We start from the raw sequence: 19,092 nt of genomic DNA, 5'->3' as shown, positions 1-19,092 counted from the left end.
ATGCTGAGATTTCTGCTGAAATTAAAAGGTTTCTGAATCTGAAATCAAATATGATGGATATAAATGAAATGGCTTCTGTTCAGCCTTATGGAAAGGAAGGGAAGGATTTCAGCTATCCGAATTGTTACCTTTCAGAAAACACAGGGTTTCTCACTGCTTCCAGCCCCGGTGTCGCAAGCAAAACACCTGCATTCCCCCACCAAACCCGGAGCAAACACTGTCGGGAGCCAAATGCTATCTCTAATCTCCGAACACAATCCCCAAGGAAAGAGGATTCTGGATGCTGGTCAGGCAGCCTTCCGATGATTCCCCTGCATTTAAAAGGTTCAAATCACTGCAAGGGTTTGTCTTTTCTTCTTTAGGAAATCAAGACACCTGCTAAAGGCAGCGAGCAAGGTCAGCAGAGCCCAAAATACAAACCCAGACTCCCCATCTCAGCTTTCTACAAAGGCTTGTCTGTCTGGCCACCGCCCAGCTTCCCTTCTGGAAACCTGACCAGTAAGACAAACCCTTTCCAGTTATCTCTCTATGGACAATGACAGCAGAGTGATTCAGAGGAGTCCCTCATTTTGTTCTGGATGCCGGGGAAAGCTCCTCACAGGAGAGGCTCCTGGTGCAGCGCGCTTGCCTCTCAGATGAATGTGTGCTCTGTTTCCACTCTTGCAGGATCATTTCATGACCGTATGACGCTAGTTACCCCACAGCACAAAGACGGTTCTTTCCTTTTGGTATTTCACCAAGTTGTTCCATGGACAAAGCCAGGGAGCATTTTTAATGTGGGACCCAAAGATCGCGCGGCTAAAAATAGCCATTGATTTCTGTCACCGTGTTTGTCTTGCTTCAAAGGTAATTTTACCCCCATTTCTTTCTCTCAGGGAAGGAAAGAGATGCTGTGTGTGTGTGTGTGTGTGTGTGTGTGTGTGGTGGGAGGGGGGGAGGGCGGGGGGTGCAGAGGAAATCCTCAGACCCGGCAAATGGTCCTTTATGACACCTACTTAGGTCGACCATCCTCTAAAAGCCAAATAACACATCATTTTCTTAAACATCATCATCACCAAAGAAGTGGGAGTGAGCCAGTATTTCGGCTAGCTTAAAGGCTTACAGGAGGCAGAAGGAAGAGCAGAGAGGTATCAACCTTCCCACTAGAGCTATTTTCTGGGAAAGCCTCTCCCGCCCATCCGCAGCTAAGCAGAAGTAAAAGCCTGTGCTTATTACAGCCCCCGGAACAAGGATAATTAAGAGGTAATTTCTTCCAGTTAGAGTGCACTTTCCTTTTAGGAGCCGGTCATAAAAGGCAGACCAAGGTGCCCGAGAACCCCGTGTTGTCATTGTTGCTCGCTTGCGTGACTGTGTCCTTCTCTTCCTGTCCTCAGTTGGGAAGCACGAAACCTTCGCTTATTACAGAGGCAGAGTAAGTGCTGGTCTCATCCCATTAACCGTCCTATTACCAGGCTCGGTGCCATCCCATCTGAGTTGCGTGGAGCATTCCAAACTGCTTAATTATGTACAGTAAAGACAGTCTGCTGAGACTTTCCTCCTTGATTAACATGGGAGGGGTTGAGGTGGGGCGGGGTTAAGGGTCACCTCCGTGGCTTCCTCTTGCCTCACACAGAATGAACTCCTTGTGACAAAGGCTTTCGTGAGTTAAAAAATAAATTGAGGCGCGTCTGGAAAGCAAGAGGCTGGCATGGGGGCTAAGGCTACTTTTGATTCTGCGGGCTAACCACAGATATTCCCCCCTGCGGTGGCGTGAAACTGTAGAGCGCATTCCTTGTCAATTACACCACCCCGCGTTAATTACAGAGTGCTGACAGTGCTCGTCCTTACCCAGCCTGCTCAGGCTTTGTGTGCGCGGATTTTAATCGCTGTTTGCTCTGCGGAATGAGGCAGAGCTGCCAAGGTAGCTCAGCCGGGTCACTGCTAACATCCCTCTCCGCTAGTCTCTCACACTGGCTCTATTTTTACCCTGATAATACCCCCTCTCAGGGCACCTGCGCATGCCCCCTCCCCGCGGTGGTGGGCAGCTGGTACAGGTTACAGTCTAGAAACGCCAGTGCCTCAGCTCTCATTGTCCGCCCTTCAAAGCCTGGGGCTGAAGGACCCTTCCCTCCTTTGTCCGACCTCGGGGCAAAAACAGGACCGCTCTAGTCTGAGGGCAAGTGGGGAGGGTCTTCCCCAAATTCGAAGGCAGCCTCCTACCCTCCTGTTTGTGGTGACCGCCTGCGGAAGGGAAGCTGCTCCAAATGGGGAGGCCAAGTCACAACCCGGGCTCCCTCCCGGGCTCACCCACGAAGTTTCTATTCGGGATGGTTGGGTCTAGAACCATCAACAAATATGAACACAGAAATCACACTTTCATCAGAGAAAAAAAAAAAAAAACAAAAAACAAAACAAAAAAAGAAACAACCAACAATAACAACAACAAAAACCCTACCACCTAGTGAGTACCTACTACAACCTGGGAACAAATGCCAGATTCTGGAAAAATAGGGATGAGTCAAACACAGCCTCTGGCCTGCAGGGACTCCCAGCCTCAAAAGGGAACAGAAGGGTAAACAAGGGATAATTATTCCACATCAAGGGCGGTACCAGAGGAGACAACTGAATTTCTCTCAGCCTCACCAGACTGTGGATACAGATGTGGCCACAGTTAACAGTAATCATCCAAATTTCTCTGTTTTGTGCACTCCCCAATTTCTGAGTCCACAGCAAGTAATACCTATCCTCCTGGGACTCCAGCTCTTGGGTCCAGCCTCCTGGTGCCAAATGGTCACACCTCCTGTCCCCCCTGGGCCACGGTCTCCTATAGAATTTCTAGTTAAGGAGCCCACCCTGCTCTCTAAAGTCATTAGAAAAGAAGTCACCAAGTGTCAGGCTATGGGACAGACCTGAGGGGAAAGCACTGTCCTGGGCTCTGACGGGTCCTCAACACCACCACAACCAAGCCTTTCCTACTGAGCCAACCTCCCCATGCCAGACTCCTTCCTCGCTCTGGTTGACTTTTCCCACCAAGTTCCTTTGCCTTTCCCTCCCGAGGCTTCTTTTTGGCTGGGCCCACTCCCACAGTGCCTAGGAAATTCCAGCCACGTCTGCATCTTCTTCATACTCAAGCTTTGACGGTGTAGGAGATGTCTTGAAACACTCTGACACTCCACACATATACACACACACAACCCAACACACACCACACATTCTTGGTGAATTGTGGGAAGACACACTGATACGGCTATTGCTATCTCTAAAAATCAGTTGTGGGATACCCGGGGTGGCTCAGTCAGTTAAGCATCTGCCTTTGACTCAGGTCACAAATCAGGGTCCTGGGATTGAGCCCCACATTGGGATTGCTGCTCAGTGGGGAGCCTGCTTCTCCCTCTACCTGTCACTCTCCCCACTTGCACTAAATTAATAAAATTAAGTAAATTAATTTTTAAAAATGAAAATCAGGGACGCCTGGGTGGCTCAGTTGGTTGGACGACTGCCTTCGGCTCAGGTCATGATCCCGGAGTGCCGGGATCAGGTCCCGCATCGGGCTCCCAGCTCCAAGGGAAGTCTGCTTCTCCCTCTGACCTTCTCCTCGCTCGTGCTCTCTCTCACTCTCCCTCTCAAATAAATAAAATCTTTTAAAAAAAAGAAAATCAGTTTTATGGTAAATAATGTGCAACAGTCGATCAAAGGCTCCTTACTGAAGGAGATGAAACCCATCTTCTGTCCATATACAAAAAAGAGCACAAGCAAGCATACACAATGAGGAGAAAATTACTTCCAAAGAGAAGCCCCCCTTAACTCAAAGTTTATTTTCTCAAAATAAAGTGTTAACTGTACCACATGCTCCTTGACCCTTTGCAAAGACTTTGGAACCTAATCCCAGTGAGTTCAGAGATACCATCATCTCTTTTAAGTCTCAAAATTACAAAAAAAAAAATATATATATATGTGTGTGTGTGTGTGTGTGTGTGTACACACACACACACACAATATTAAGTATTTATTCAGAGGACAGAAGCCTACTTTTAAGACAAAACAGAGTCCACTCTGCCAGAAGGCAGAACTCCCTTCCTATCATTCACCCATCATCTCGCTCAGGATGTGAAAGCTCTTTTTGATGGCTACTGTCCACACCAAGGGGGATGGTTGGAACACTCAAACATCAGCAGAAGACTTTGTATCCCTTCTTTAGTCTAGCTCATTTTGTGCAAACTGCAGCTTCAGAATGCATGAGTGTTGCTATAAAAACAAAAACATGTGTACTATGTTTATAGCAGCAATGGCCACAGTCGCCAAACTATGGAAAGAACCAAGATGCCCTTCAACGGATGAATGGATAAGGAAGATGTGGTCCATATACACTATGGAGTATTATGCCTCCATCAGAAAGGACGAATATCCAACTTTTGTAGCAACATGGACGGGACTGGAAGAGATTATGCTGAGTGAAATCAGTCAAGCAGAGAGAGTCAATTATCATATGGTTTCACTCATTTGTGGAGCATAACCAATAGCATGGAGGACAAGGGGCGTTAGAGAGTAGTAGGGAATTTGGGTAAATTGGAAGGGGAGGTGAACCATGAGAGACTATGGACTCTGAAAAACAGTCTGAAGGGTTTGAAGTGGCGGGGGGGTGGGAGGTTGGGGTACCAGGTGGTGGGTATTATAGAGGGCACAGCTTGCATGGAGCACTGGGTGTGGTGAAAAAATAATGAATAATGTTTTTCTGAAAATAAATAAATTGGGGAAAAAAAAAAAAAAACATGTGTACTGTTTTTATGGGTGACTTCAAACCTTTCCAAGAATAAGCTTGTAATATAGCACTTCTGCTTTGCTTGTTGACTCTTGAACTTGATCCCAACATAAGCCACAACTCCAGCGTAGACACTGCTCTGTGTGTGTGTGTGTGTGTATGTGTGCGTGCATATGTGGGTGCACAAACTCATTGTGTAAGCATTCATCTGTAGATTTCCGCATAGGGATTTATGACTGCACACTGTAAAGCTTCCCTATAACCCAGAGGATCACATAATTACACATTAAAGAATGCTCTCCTCAACCATTAGTTACATAGTATGACCTCTATCTTGGCTTCTTAGAGCAAACTGACACACCTGACCCTCATTGTTTTCTTATAAAACTTACTTTGTATCAGCAACAAAGATTCCTTCTCTATCCCTTAGTTCCCAATGTCATTCATATATATAATGGTAAATATATACATTGACCCTATATAATGCTATAGAAATAGAAAAGGGCATATATATATACACGAGAAACAGAGAAATCTTTCCCCGGAGATAAAGAATTTCATAGTCCCACTTTATACTCATACCCCCACATCTCTAGAGTAGAGATTTTTGAAGCCACTCCCTAGTTCACAGGCAGTTAAGTGAAACTTCTTTCCATTCATTTTTCCTGCCACATTTTTGCCCTTACCTACCTCAAACAACTAAATCAAATAAGACTCAAGTTTATTCTCCTACTAAAAAAAATTTTTTTTCACAGATCAAAATCAATCCTTGGTAGGACCCAATTTTTTTTTTTTAATGATTTATCTGAGAGATAGAGAGAGAGAAAGAGAGAGAGACAGGGAAGTACAGAGGAAGACAAACTTGAGCAGACTCGATACTAAGCACAGACCCAGATTCGGGGTGGCAGGTTCGAAGGCCTCCATCCCACGACCAACCAAGAGATCACAACCTGAGAGTAGGTCCCATTTTGGAAACACGCACACACACACCTTTGCTCCCAGCAGCCCCTCTGCCATCAGCTTGACTGCCCCACCCCCGACCCCGGCACCAACGACAAATATTCTTGGGCCCTTGAGGAGTGCTCATTTAAATCCTGCTGGGCACAAGGACCGCTAAGCTATAGCAACACTTACTTTCATTCCTGCAGCTTTGCATGACAGCTCTGGGAAGCGCAGAGCCAGTTTGAGACATCGCTTCCTCCCCACCTCTCTCAGCCAGCTCACCCCTCAACTTCACACACAGCCCAAGGGCCTGGAGGCGCTTCTGCCAGACCCATAGGCGAGTCCCCACCCTTGTACAGAGCTGCTGTTTCTGTCCGAGATTCTGCAACACACCTGGAGGGAAAGCTCTGACCTCCCCTGTCTGTGTGATTACCAACCACACTGGGGCAAGCAGCTGTAGACAGACAATGCCCTTGGCCCACAGGCTGGACCTTCATGGACTGTGTGGGACAGAGAGACAAAACAGGGTTTTTTGTCCTCAAGATCATTCACTCTGGCTGTTTTCCTTTCAGTTCCAACCAGAGACTAGAATGAAGTGACTCCAGCACATGACTCCAGTCACACCACAATAATGAGGTGTCTGGCATGGTGTCAACCACCACCTGACAGGACCCGGTTTCCAAAGCGGGTAAGTCTGATGGGCTGGGCGCGCTCACAGGAACATTCTGCTCACCCTTCCCGGTTCCAAGCACTAGCCCATCCCTGTCACCACCTGCCTGGGTCTACCCCAGGCCTCGCCAGCTTCAGCTCAGGAACTGCTGACGAGTGTATCTACGCCCAAGTGACCAGCTCCGTGATTGAAATGTGACAGTGATTTCCATCATGTCTTTCACCCCAAGGAGAAAGCTCTGCATTGCAACTAAGTGTTTTTACATCATCAGCCAGCTTGTCTGACAAGTACAACCAAATGTCATTCTTCGGAGCTAAAAACTGCGCTTAGCCCAATAAAGAGTCAATCAGGTTTCGCGTGTCACGAGACAGGAAGAGTTACCTACAATAACTACAAGTAAATAAAGTAGCTAATAAAATGCATGGTTTGAAAGGCTACCTTATTTTTTAGGATGTTTTACCTCTTCGATGTTGACCCAAGTTTCTACAGTTATGGGGCAGAAGAAATCCTGACAATAAAAACCAGGAGTGAGGGGCACCTGGGTGGCTCAGTCGTTTAGGTGTCTGCCTTCAGCTCAGGTCATGATCCCAGAGTCCTGGGATTGAGCTCTGCATCGGGCTCCCTGCTCAGTGGGGAACCTGCTTCTCCATCTGCTCCTCCGCTTCCCCCCTCCCCCGGCTTGTGCATACCCTTTCTCTGACAAGCAAATAAAATCTTTAAAATAAAAAATAAAAAACAAGCAGTGAATTGCAATATATTTTTTTCATTGTAAATTGTGAGCCCAAAGGGAGAACAGGTGATAATCGGAGTTTGTTCCCAAGAAGGGTTGTGAAATGGAGTCTCCAATTTTGATTTTGTGGCCATGATCTCGATCCGGTTAAGTACTTTAAACCATTCTGGGGTGATCACGAGCACAAGCACCAGCAACTCCACAAAGACAAATCAGATAGATGATTGGTTGTTGTTGCTGTCGTTGTTTCCCCCTAGGAGGACTTGAGAGGGAGAATGTGGCTTTCTCACATCCACTGACTCTCGTACCAGAGAGCTTTTCTGTGCAAAGAGACCAAAGGAGAGTGGGCAGGTCTACTTAGAAAAAGTTTCCTGGGCGCCTGGGTGGCTCAGTGGGTTAAGCCGCTGCCTTCGGCTCAGGTCATGATCTCGGGGTCCTGGGATCGAGTCCCGCATCGGGCTCTCTGCTCGGCGGGGAGCCTGCTTCCTCCTCTCTCTCTCTCTGCCTGCCTCTCTGCCTGCTTGTGATCTCTCTGTGTCAAATAAATAAATAAAATCTTTGAAAAAAAAAAAAAGTTTCCCAGGTCATTGTAATACTCTAACTCCTTCCCTTCCTCAGGGAGAGCCCCTGAGGAGATGGACCATGAGAATGAAGGATTTCAGAGCCCTGGTGACAATGAGGTTTACAAGAGGAGTCATGGGATCCAGGCTGAGAAAAAGAGGGGAGAGAGAGAATGAAATTATAATGGGTTTATAAACTCAGAGACTAGGGGAAGGTCAAGTTTTGGGAAGGGCTTGATAAATGTGGAGAACAAACTAGCTGGACAATTGTGAAGAGACTTCTACTTTGCTCCGTTCATTGGGTGTATTGGGCGTGTCTAACTCTCCTGTACTACTATTTTCCTAATGTGATGAAAGTAAAGCAGAAGAGTGTATTTTGCATTTTGAGAATGTCCAAGGGGAGGAGGTGAGTGAGGGTCAGAGCTAATGTTTCTAAGATAGGAGTTTCTTTTTTTTTTTTTAAGATTTTATTTATTTGACAGGCAGAGATCACAAGTAGGCAGAGAGGCAGGCAGAGAGAGAGGGAAGCAGGCTCCGTGCTGAGCAGAGAGCCTGATGTGGGGCTCGATCCCAGGACCCTGGGATCATGACCTGAGCCGAAGGCAGAGGCTTAAACCCACTGAGCCACCCAGGCGCCCCTGAGATAGGAGTTTCTAGAGAGTCCTTGTTACTCAGTCCCACCGAAACCCCGCTGGAGGTTGGAGTTAAGATTTCAACTTGCAAGATAACATATAGGATGCCCAGTTAAATGTGAATTTCAAATGAAAAAAAAAAAAAGTCACTTTTTAGAAAAAACAAGCCCTGTGACATATTTAACATTTAACTGTATTAAAAATCCTTTATTTCTAGGTTAAGGTCACATTTAATTGGACCTCCCATACTTTGATTAGCTCAATCTGGGGGCCCGAGTAAAATAAATCCTGAATTTAGCAACTAGCACAAACCATTAATTGGTGCTATTTCTCTTGTAATCTCTTGTAATTTAGGATTCTAAATGGAAAGCTATTTCGCCGAGTAATTTACAGCCCTTCTAGGTGGTCAGTCAAGTCTACGAGTGACTCCTCAAAATTCCTCTTTTTCAAACAAAACCCAAGTGTCAAGAGTCATTTCCACTTTGAGCTAGGTTGGGCCGTACCCTTCATCAAAAGCTCCCTTCCATTTCACTAATAGGATGACAGCCAACAAGGCGTTAACGTGATCTGTGGCCCTTTGGCAGTGAACGTGCTGCCAGCAAGTTTGTGAAAACTTCCATCATTTCTGTCATGTTGCTGGAACACGCTCGGTCTTGTTTCCTCACTGCCATGACTTGTAATTTAAAAAATTTCTTCCTAATCTGCATATAGAATGAAACTCATTAGAAAGATAAATATGATTTCTGTACCAACTGGCAAGAAATGGAGCACAGCATTATTTCAAAGTGTTGTTTATCAAAGTTGGGGAATTTGGGCTCATGGAGACATATGCAAAATGTAAAGCCCTCATTCAGACATTAGCTGACATGGGCTTCATGGCAAAACAGTCAGTGACAGCTTGACTCCTAAAATAGAGGTCACACCTCGCTCAGTGACCACACCAGTCATTCTCAACCCTTGGTACGGTTTAGAACTACCTGGGGAGTTTTATAAAGAGTACTAATGCCTGGACCACCGATGCATGATATCCAGATTCCCTTAGGAGCTTCTAGGGTCCGGAAAGAGCTGAGATCCAAAGTCACACGTATTATATAAACGCATAGTTCTTTGTTTCATGGGAGCTTGGTTGAAGTTAGTCATCCAAAAATGGCCAGAGCTTCCAGTCACATGGGAGTTTGTTTCTAAATCTTTATGTTTTAAAAACATACTGATCCTATGAGAACAATTAAAATAGAAAATATTAAGCTTTAGAGTCTATTTAGGGGTTTTTTTTCCTCTTTACAAAGTAACTTCTATTGTTCTTCACCTTTAAGAAGGTTTTAAATTGGGGGCACCTGGGTGGCTCAGTGGGTTAAGCCGCTGCCTTCGGCTCAGGTCATGATCTCAGGGTCCTGGGATTGAGCCCCACCTTGGGCTCTTGCTCAGCAGAGAGCCTGCTTCCCCCTTTCTGCCTGCCTCTCTGCCTACTTGTGATCTCTGTCTGTCAAATAAATAAAATCTTAAAAAAAAAAAAAAAAGGTTTTAAGTTTGAAAGCTTCTGAATTTTGAGCGATTTTATATCCTCTCTATCCAGAATGCTCAAGGCTTGGGGCACCTGGGTGGCTCAATCAGTTAAGGCACAGACCTCCTGATTTTCGGCTCAGGTCATGACCAAGCTCCACAGCTTGAGATTCTTTATCTCCCTTTCTCTTGCCCCTCCCACCTCTTTCTCCCTCTCCAAATAAAAAAAGGAAGAACACTAAAGGCTTCCCATTCTCTAACACCTCACTTTACCAAGTGAACATGTTATCGTAGCATTTTAAGTTTTACCAAAGATTTCTTATCAGTCCAGAAGAACAATCAGAGGATTGCTGTAATTTTTTAATGCAGTCTCTTCTCTTTTCAGGTAAGGAAAACTACTTTCTGTAAGGCGGTGGTTCCCTCAGTGCACTCCCTAGACCCACAGCATCAGCACCGCCTGGGAACACATCATCAGCCCTGCTCCTCAACCACCATAATGGAAATGCTGGGTATCTGGTTTCATAAGCCCTCCAGGCACTTCTCAGGTTTGAGCCTGTATGCTCTTGTGTTTGTACTACCTTATTCTTTCTTTCTCATTTGCAGTATTTCATCATATCGTCCTAACTTCTAGGAATGTCTGATTCAGTGCAGGGGGCTTTGAGAATGGAAGGAAAGCATCTGCCCCCAAAACCTCATCATCCCTGAGCTGAGCTTCATGGGGAAGCATGAAGGTCTGTGCACAGACTCTGTGACCAGATGACGGAAGGAGCAGCTGTGGAGGACAGAGCTGGGTTGGTCCACGGATGGGGACCTGAGCCCCATCTTTTATGAAACCAGGGCAGGCCAAGTTGAGGGAACCCTGAGGAACACCATGATTGCCTTAAAGGGTCATTTCCTAGAAGGGAAGAGTGACTGTAACTAGCATTCTTTACAGAGACTAAAGCAAAACCACCACTGCTCTGTTCTATGCACATGTCCTCATCCCTTTTCTGCACGGGGGACTCCGATTAGACTCCTTCAAATATTCCTCCACTGTGAACACTTCTCTGAAGACTCCTTCCCTCCTCCACACTGAACCTCAGTAAGAGGAGGCATTCTTGCTCGTATTCACTTAACACCTCTGTTGTCCTTTCTGAAGTTAAAAGCGTCTGCCTCTACCACTATATTTCGAATTTATCAAAAGCAAGGACAATATCATCATCAGATACTCAGTAAATGTTGGCTTAAGAAATTACAAATAAGTAGTCAAAGAAACTCTGGGATGACAACTGTAGATAACAACATTATCAATAACCAGATGCTCCAATGTTATCACCTACTATTTTTTTTTGTCTTTACGAAGAATAATTGAGATACCAGAAAGAACTACCTGTGATTTTCAACAAATTTATCTTTTATAATTCGCAGGTCTTTGCAATTTTCCTGAATGTGGTACTATGTCACCTTAGTAATGTTTATATTCAAAATTAGGGTTTTAAGAAATAAAATATGTAACTGTTCAAATGAAAAGGTGGCCCTTTTTTTTTTCTTTGGAGAAGCAGAAGCTTCCAAATGTTAACGTTTACTTCAAGACCATTAAACATGATTTTTTAAAGAAAATATCTCTGAACCGTATTCAATTACATCATGCAAAGTTTTTCATTTTCTTCCATAACAGAATGAACTTTCACCAATCTAATATGTTTGGTACTGAACCTTGCCAGTATTGAAATATTCTGAAGAATACTTAACATTCTTTTCCACAGAGAAGAGTGAGAATGATTGCTCTGAGGAAAGAAACAGAAAGTAGGTTAAAAAGGAATAAAAGGGATTCCCACTAAAGACAAGAGAGGATTGATTCAGAGCTCAAATTCTGAGATTATAGATTGTTCCTCTGAGACATTTTTAGTTCTAGAATTTCCATTTGATCTTTTTTTTAAATACATTCCTCTCTCTAGTAAAATTCTCCACCCTATCATATACTTTTCTGAACATATTAATCACAGTTACAATAATGTCTTGTGTTTCAGAATTCCGTTACCTGGGAGATCTATGAATCTGTTTTTATAATTTGTTTTTGATACATGTGGCCATCTTTTATTAACAGATTAACATTATATATGAAAGACACATGAAATACAAATGAACAACAATAGCCCTAGAAAACACCTTGCTCCCAACTCCGCTCCCCTTAACATCTCCTGAGCAGGTGAAATGGGGCATTTCAATAAAATCAGGAAGTGGGCTAACTAGACTACATCACATCTTTTGACCTCTGGTTTGCTTTCATTTCTAGCCTTTGGCTCTTTAGGCATCTCAACAATGACTGGGAGTGTTTACCAGGGTTGCTCCTCCATGTCAGGTCATGCTCTTGTTTGTTTTCTCCCCTTGGCACAGTGAGAATGTCAAAATTTTAATTCAGTGCAGCCTCTCACCTCCTGTACCTTAAGAACTTGGCAAATGCTTCAACAGGAAAACTACTGAGTGTAGGTCTTCCCCTTCTGAACTTCATTCTCTCTAGCCTCTTTGCTCTACATGTCTTCGCTGCTTGGGAGCTCTGTGATGCCTTCAACTGGATTTTCGGTGGGTGTTGTATCCATTCACCCAAGAGAAATCAACACAGAGAAACTGGAAATTATAGAACAATTGATAATGACCACCAATATGGCAGTCTATATAGATGAGACCAATACAGATTTCAGTCAGCATTCAAAAGAAAACGAAGACTTAATGTGTGCAGCAACTATAATTATAGGAGAGGGTGACCTTGGAAGTATAATTATAAAATAAATCAAAAGTCAGGAGTAGGGAAAGAGAAATTACAAAAAAGTAGCAAAGACTTCATAATGAAGGTTCCAATTTTCATAATATAAACATCAACGATTACTGATGAAATCTGAAACATACAGAGGGTGGAAAACCTGACTCGAATCTCTGAACTTACGTAATCTTTCATCTCATCCCTAATGAGATCAGCTGGAATGCTGCAATCATTTGCAATGGGAAAAAAATTCTTCAATTTTCATCAATTCCTTTGGTGTCCCTTTAGTTTTACATTTTACACCCAAATCAAATTCAGTTTGGTAATTGTTTTTAACATTTAAAAGATACAATTTTCACATTAGTTGGGGCTATTTATCTTGCTGCCTACATCTACCTATCCTATCCTACTTTCTATTTTGTGTATTCACAGAGGAATTCATGGAGCGATGATTACTTCACGGTTAAAACAGTTATTTCGGAGTTCTAAAGTTTTAGGATTTTCCCCTTTTTTCTTTGTACGTCTCTGTACTTCCCTATCTTCTTAAAAACATGTATTATTTCCATATTTGCTGAAGTGGAAGACTTTCTTTTCCTGTTCTCAAGTTAGTAAATTATGAACCGTAAGGTCCCCCAATGGATTCTTTCCCCTTAAACCCAGGGATTCTTGTCTCATTGCATCAACTTGCATCCACTGCTAGTATAGGTATAGCCTAAACATAGCAGGTACTCAATAAATTGTTATGGCATATTTTTAAATTAAATTTTTAATTGATACTCTTTATCTAAGTCGGAGCTTAAATCTTAATACAAAGGACTGAGTATCCTCAGTTACTGAGGAAGAATCGGGTCTCAAAGAAACTAAGGTATTGTAAAACATCACTCGGTTCACATCTGAATAGAAATACCAACCTGTTTTCTACCACGGAAGCTCTCTCTACTCCAAAGCCTGTGCTACACACGTTTCAGTCCAGCTCACCCTTTACTTATTTCTCCTTGTTCACATAATCTGAAAAACATCTTTGCCAATCCTATTTCCTCTTAGCTTCGACCAGTACAGTTACTGCTGAGGACCAAGCATATGCTTCTCCCTCCTCAGTAGGTCATCTCACTGACTCTCAGCATATTAAAGAAAATGCTTCAATCTCAAGAAATGAAAATCCAGCTGAAGTCAGGAAAACAGCAAATGGTAGTATATGAAGGCACCTGACCCTCTACTTGGAGATATGGGGACCCTATAAATCAGAGAGCTAAAATTAGGCAAGTGACTCGAAGTCCCAAAGCTGGCTTAATCTCCAAGATCACGTCAATGCATTTACTTGGAAAACTTGAACAACACCAGCTCTGTCACTGCTTGTAAGAGCATCTACATGTACAAATCCCCAAACACACTACGAGAAAGCCAAAGGATCTGACTTTTCCATCGGAATCAACTCCAAACGTGAATTAAATCTTTCTCCATCAGAATGTATACGCCATCCAGCAATGCCTCCCCTCTTTGTCATACAGTGGTTCTACCTCTTGAATTCATTTATTTTATGTTTTCTGTCCTGGACACAGAATCTTTTTTCTGAACAAGCTCTTATCTCTAAGTTCACTCACTTAGATATAAAACTCCACACTATCCATCTCTTTCTCCAAACCATGTGCAGGGCATTGTTTCCAATTTTCCTGGGCTCCTACTACGGTGGGCTAGATCTGCGCTCTGCTACATCCAGCTCCAGCTCTCAGAATACCAGAACAGAGGACACTTCATGATCTCTGTTCAGCTCATCACTCCTTTCCTAGAAGCAGCACAAACTACACAGGCAAATAGTACAGATTTTAAACAATAAAACTTGGATGGAAACATTCTTAAAATATCAACAGAGGTCATTTCTGGGTCGTGAAATGAAGAATTAGTATCTACGTGATTTTCTTTACTATATTTTCTGACACTTTACCTATAATGTATGTCATTTGCTTCTTTCTTCTTTTAAAAAATTACTAAACATAGCACCGTAAGGTATTATATTGCACAAGCATATGCTAATGTATTCAATGTTGGGGTGAAATGAATCTTTCTCAGCAAACTATGAATTTCAAAAACTTAAAGGTTAGAAAGCTGAAACAATAATAAACCAGGAACAAATTGCCAGTTGTCCAAGTCATTTTCTCCATTCCTTACCACCACCACCACCAACAGACTCAATGATCTAGAAGCTGATTTGTGTCAATCTATCAAAAGAAGAAAAACTGCCCATGTCATTTTAACTATTTTAGAAAATAAGTCGAACACTCATCTAAAATCTGAAAAAATTAGCCAATAAATATATAACAAATTAAACTTACTTGTATATTGTTAGCCAAAAATTTGCTAGGCAATAAATACTTAGCAAATAAAGCCAGGATTTTTTTTTTCTAAAGCTAGCATAATCTGGTGAGATTTACTAAAAAGGCAAGGGACATGAAATGTTAAAACATCTAATTATATTCTCGTTGCCAAATTAGTAATTCAATGAACAAACACTTGAGGAGAGTATTCATGGAGACCAAAGGAGTATTAGTTATAACATTTGTCAAAATTTAACTTAAAAAATTTGTAGAAGGGGTATATAGAACTTAATTTTTTAAGGTATCATGATACTATATTAAATGTAGTGACAGAACACTTTTAGATAATGATATTCTGGAAGTACTATTTACTATAATTAAACAATATAAATAAAAAAGACATATATTGGAAAAGTGGAGTTAAGAATATTATTTATGCCTCGATGGTTAAGAGAGAGAACACAAGACTATCAGCTAGAAAACTAGAAAAAAATGAAAACTCAAAAAAATTGCTCAGAGTTAAAGCACAAAATCTACTTATTTCATACAGATAATGGAGATTTACAAAGCAGAATAAGGTTTAACCACAGTACCAACAGAAACAATACAATTAATAATGAATTTACAGGAGGAGAACTTACATTTGCACAGTTATTAAAAGTAATTGAGAGGCAAAAAGAAAACTTTATTTAATAAATTTTTTAAATTTTGTATCTTTTTCTTAAACAGAAAGAGTTTATATTGGAAAAATGGTGGGTTATCCCGAAATTAAGCTGTAATTTAATGCTGTCCCATCAAATCCCAATAGAATGTATCCTAATTTGGCTAAGTTACACAGAGTGATACATATGAGAGAATACCAACAAAAAAACATGAAAGTAATGACAATGTTTGGGAGAAGCCATAGAAGTGTCTTTGTGAAAGATACCAGAATATGGTAAAGTTAATATGTTAGTCTTCTGGGGCGCCTGGGTGGCTCAGTGGGTTAAGCCGCTGCCTTCGGCTCAGGTCGTGATCTCAGGGTCCTGGGATCGAGTCCCGCATCGGGCTCTCTGCTCAGCGGGGAGCCTGCTTCCCTCTCTCTCTCTGCCTGCCTCTCCATCTACTTGTGATTTCTCTCTGTCAAATAAATGAATAAAATCTTTTAAAAAAAAAAAATGTTAGTCTTCTGCTTTCAGCTAAACACAATAGAAAGTACCAACCATGCTCTCCCACTGAATAAGCCTAAAACCAGACAAAGTCAATGAGGCCACTGCTCTTAGGTATCCAACAACAGGTGGCATCAAACTGTGATTTCTGGCAAGAGAAAAATACATGAGCTGAACCCCCTTGTTACCTTGTTTTTCTGCTTGGGATCCCTTTCTGAACCATGGACCAAGAAGTGTAGCCCAAGCAAAGTAGTCTGAGATTCTGCAATGCTAAAATATTCAAGTTCAAGTTCCGGACATACTGGAATACAAAGACCCCCCCCCCGACCACATTAGGCACTCATTTGAGACCCCAAAAAGTCATACATGAGTAAGGACCACACTCTACAGTAGCACCATGATTTAGGATTAAGAGCAAAACCAAAATAGATACACACAAGCTTATCACAAAACAAGGCCTAAAAACAAGCCATGAAGAAAAAAGAAATTAAGACCAAAAATTAAGAAATAAAATAGCTAAAGGAGGACTTCCCGTTTCCATTCTAGCATGTACAGAACTTAGAAGTCTCTACTCCATCCCAATAAGTAAAAACCTGCTGAACAAACTGAAAAATCAACAACTATTCTCAGATCCATCATAAAAGTGAGGTCACCAGACAAACTGCTATCCTCAGTACTGGACAGACAAACAAGGATACACAGAATCACAGCTTACTAGAGCAGAAACCCACAAGCAGAAATCTCCATGGGAACCAGGGCTGGGATAGGAATAACTGAAGTATAACTGGAAGATCTCAAGCAGCTCAGTGTAGACAAGTCTAAGGATTTTTTTTTTTTTAAGATTTTATTTATTTATTTATTTTTTTAAAGATTTTATTTATTTATTTGACAGAGAGAGATTACAAGTAGGCAGAGAAGCAGGCAGAGAGAGAGAGAGGAGGAAGCAGGCTCCCTGCAGAGCAGAGAGCCGGATGCGGGACTCGATCCCAGGACCCTGAGATCATGACCTGAGCCGAAGGCAGCGGCTTAACCCACTGAGCCACCCAGGCACCCAAGTCTAAGGATTTTTTAAAAATCTAGGAGGAGCTCCCACATTGAGTTTTATGTCCAGGTTTTCACGTAAATACTAAAGAAAAATTGTGTTGTGCTGCTTGCTGACAGGAGGAAAGAGAAAAGTAGCCATTTTGAAATATGCCAGAGCTTTCACGTGACTCTTAACAGGAATTTCCCTTAAAATAAACTATCTAACCAGATCAGAACCTGCTGAGGTTTTATCAGTGGCTAAGTAACCTGGGGGAAGGAAACATTCAACTCCAGCCAGCTGTAGCCTTCCATGCAAGTTAAAGAAAACACAAAACTGAGATCCCTCTAGCCTTCCACATGGAAGAAGGGAATTACCATACACCAGCACCCTCTAGTCATTTGGTTCCATTTTAGACTGGAAAAAAAAAAATGGAGAGGCACTAGAGAAATCCACAACCCAGGGCCACTGGTTCACTTAAAACCCTAGACTGTGACATAGGACAAGAGAATTACTAAAAGCCTATTTACAAATGTTCCTTTTGGTCAGCATATTATGCAACAGTATCCATAATCACTTTAAATGTCAATGGTATAAATATACCAATTAAGAGGTGACAGATTATCAGATGGATCAAATAATAAGACTTAACTACATGCTATCTAGAAAAAATCCATTTTGAATATAAAGATATACAAACACTGAAAGTAGAGATGGAACAAAATGTGCTATGCTGACACTAATAAAAGAAAGCAGGAGTAGCTATGTTAATTTCAGGCAGCAGATTTCAAAGCAAGGCAAGTTATATGGAACAAAGATGGCATTACATAATGATAAAAGGCTCAATTCTCCAAGAGAACCAATCAATCCTTAATGTGTATGTGCCTAACAATAAAGTGTCAAAATACATGAGGCAAAAACTGATAGAACTGCAAGGAAAAATAAATGAGTTCACTGTGATAGTTGGAGACTTCAATACCACTCTATCAGAAATGGACAGATGCAGTGGGCAGAAAATCAGTAAGGACATAGTAGAACTTAACAGCATAATCGATCAACTGGATGTAGCTGTCATCTATATACTGCTCCACCCAAAAGCAGCAGAATATACCTTCTCAAGCTCAGATGGAACAGTCACCAAAATAAACCATACTCTGGGCTATAAAACTCACCTGAACACTCTAAAGGAGAAGAAACAATACTATGTCGGTTTCAAAGCACAACAGAATTAAACTAGAAATTAACAGAGATAGCTGAAAAATCCCCAAATGTTTGAAAAACTAAACAATACCTTTCTAAATAAAAAATGGGTCAAAGGGACGCCTGCATGGCTTAGTCAGTTACACATCCACCTTCGGCTCAGGTCATGATCTCAGGTTCCTGGGATCCAGCCCCATGTTGGGCTCCCTGTTCAGTGAGGAGTCTGCTTCTCCCTCTCCCTCCTGCTCATGCTCTCTGTCTTGTTCTATCGCAAATAAATAAATACAATCCAAAAAAAAAAAAAAAAATCAACCCACCAGTCAAAGAAGAAATTTCAAGAGCAAATTTAAAAACTAAAATATGGTGATAATAATAAAACTTATCAAAATTTGTGGGATTCGGTGAAAGCATTGCATAGTGGGACAGCTAAGGCATTGAATTATTAGAAAATATTAGAAAAGAAGAAAGATTTAAAAATCAATAATCTAAGCTTCCATCTGAGGAAACTAGAAAAGAAGAATTAAATCCAAAGTAAAAGAAAAAATAATAAAAACTAAAGAAGTCTAGGACATTAAAAACAGACAGAAAATCAATGGGGTAGGAGTGGGGGGAATCAATCAATGAAACCAAAAGCTAGTTCTTGCCAAAAATCAATAAATTTGATCACCCTACAGCAAGGTTAAGTAAGAAAAAAAGAGCACACGAATTACTAAAATCAAAATTAAAGACAGATATCACTACAGATCCCGTTGACCTTAAAAAGATAACTAAAGAAATCTATGTCCACAAATTTGGCCACCTAGATGAAATGGAGTCCTTGACAGGTAGAATCTGCCAAAACTGACACAAGAAGAAACAGACCATATAAATAGGCCTGTATCTATTAGTGAAATTGAATC

This window comes from Neovison vison, chromosome 1 (assembly GCF_020171115.1).
Source record: "Neovison vison isolate M4711 chromosome 1, ASM_NN_V1, whole genome shotgun sequence".
In the NCBI taxonomy this organism is placed as follows: Eukaryota; Metazoa; Chordata; class Mammalia; order Carnivora; family Mustelidae; genus Neogale; species Neogale vison.
The sequence above is the reverse complement of the archived record's forward strand: the minus strand, read 5'-3'. Positions refer to the sequence as shown.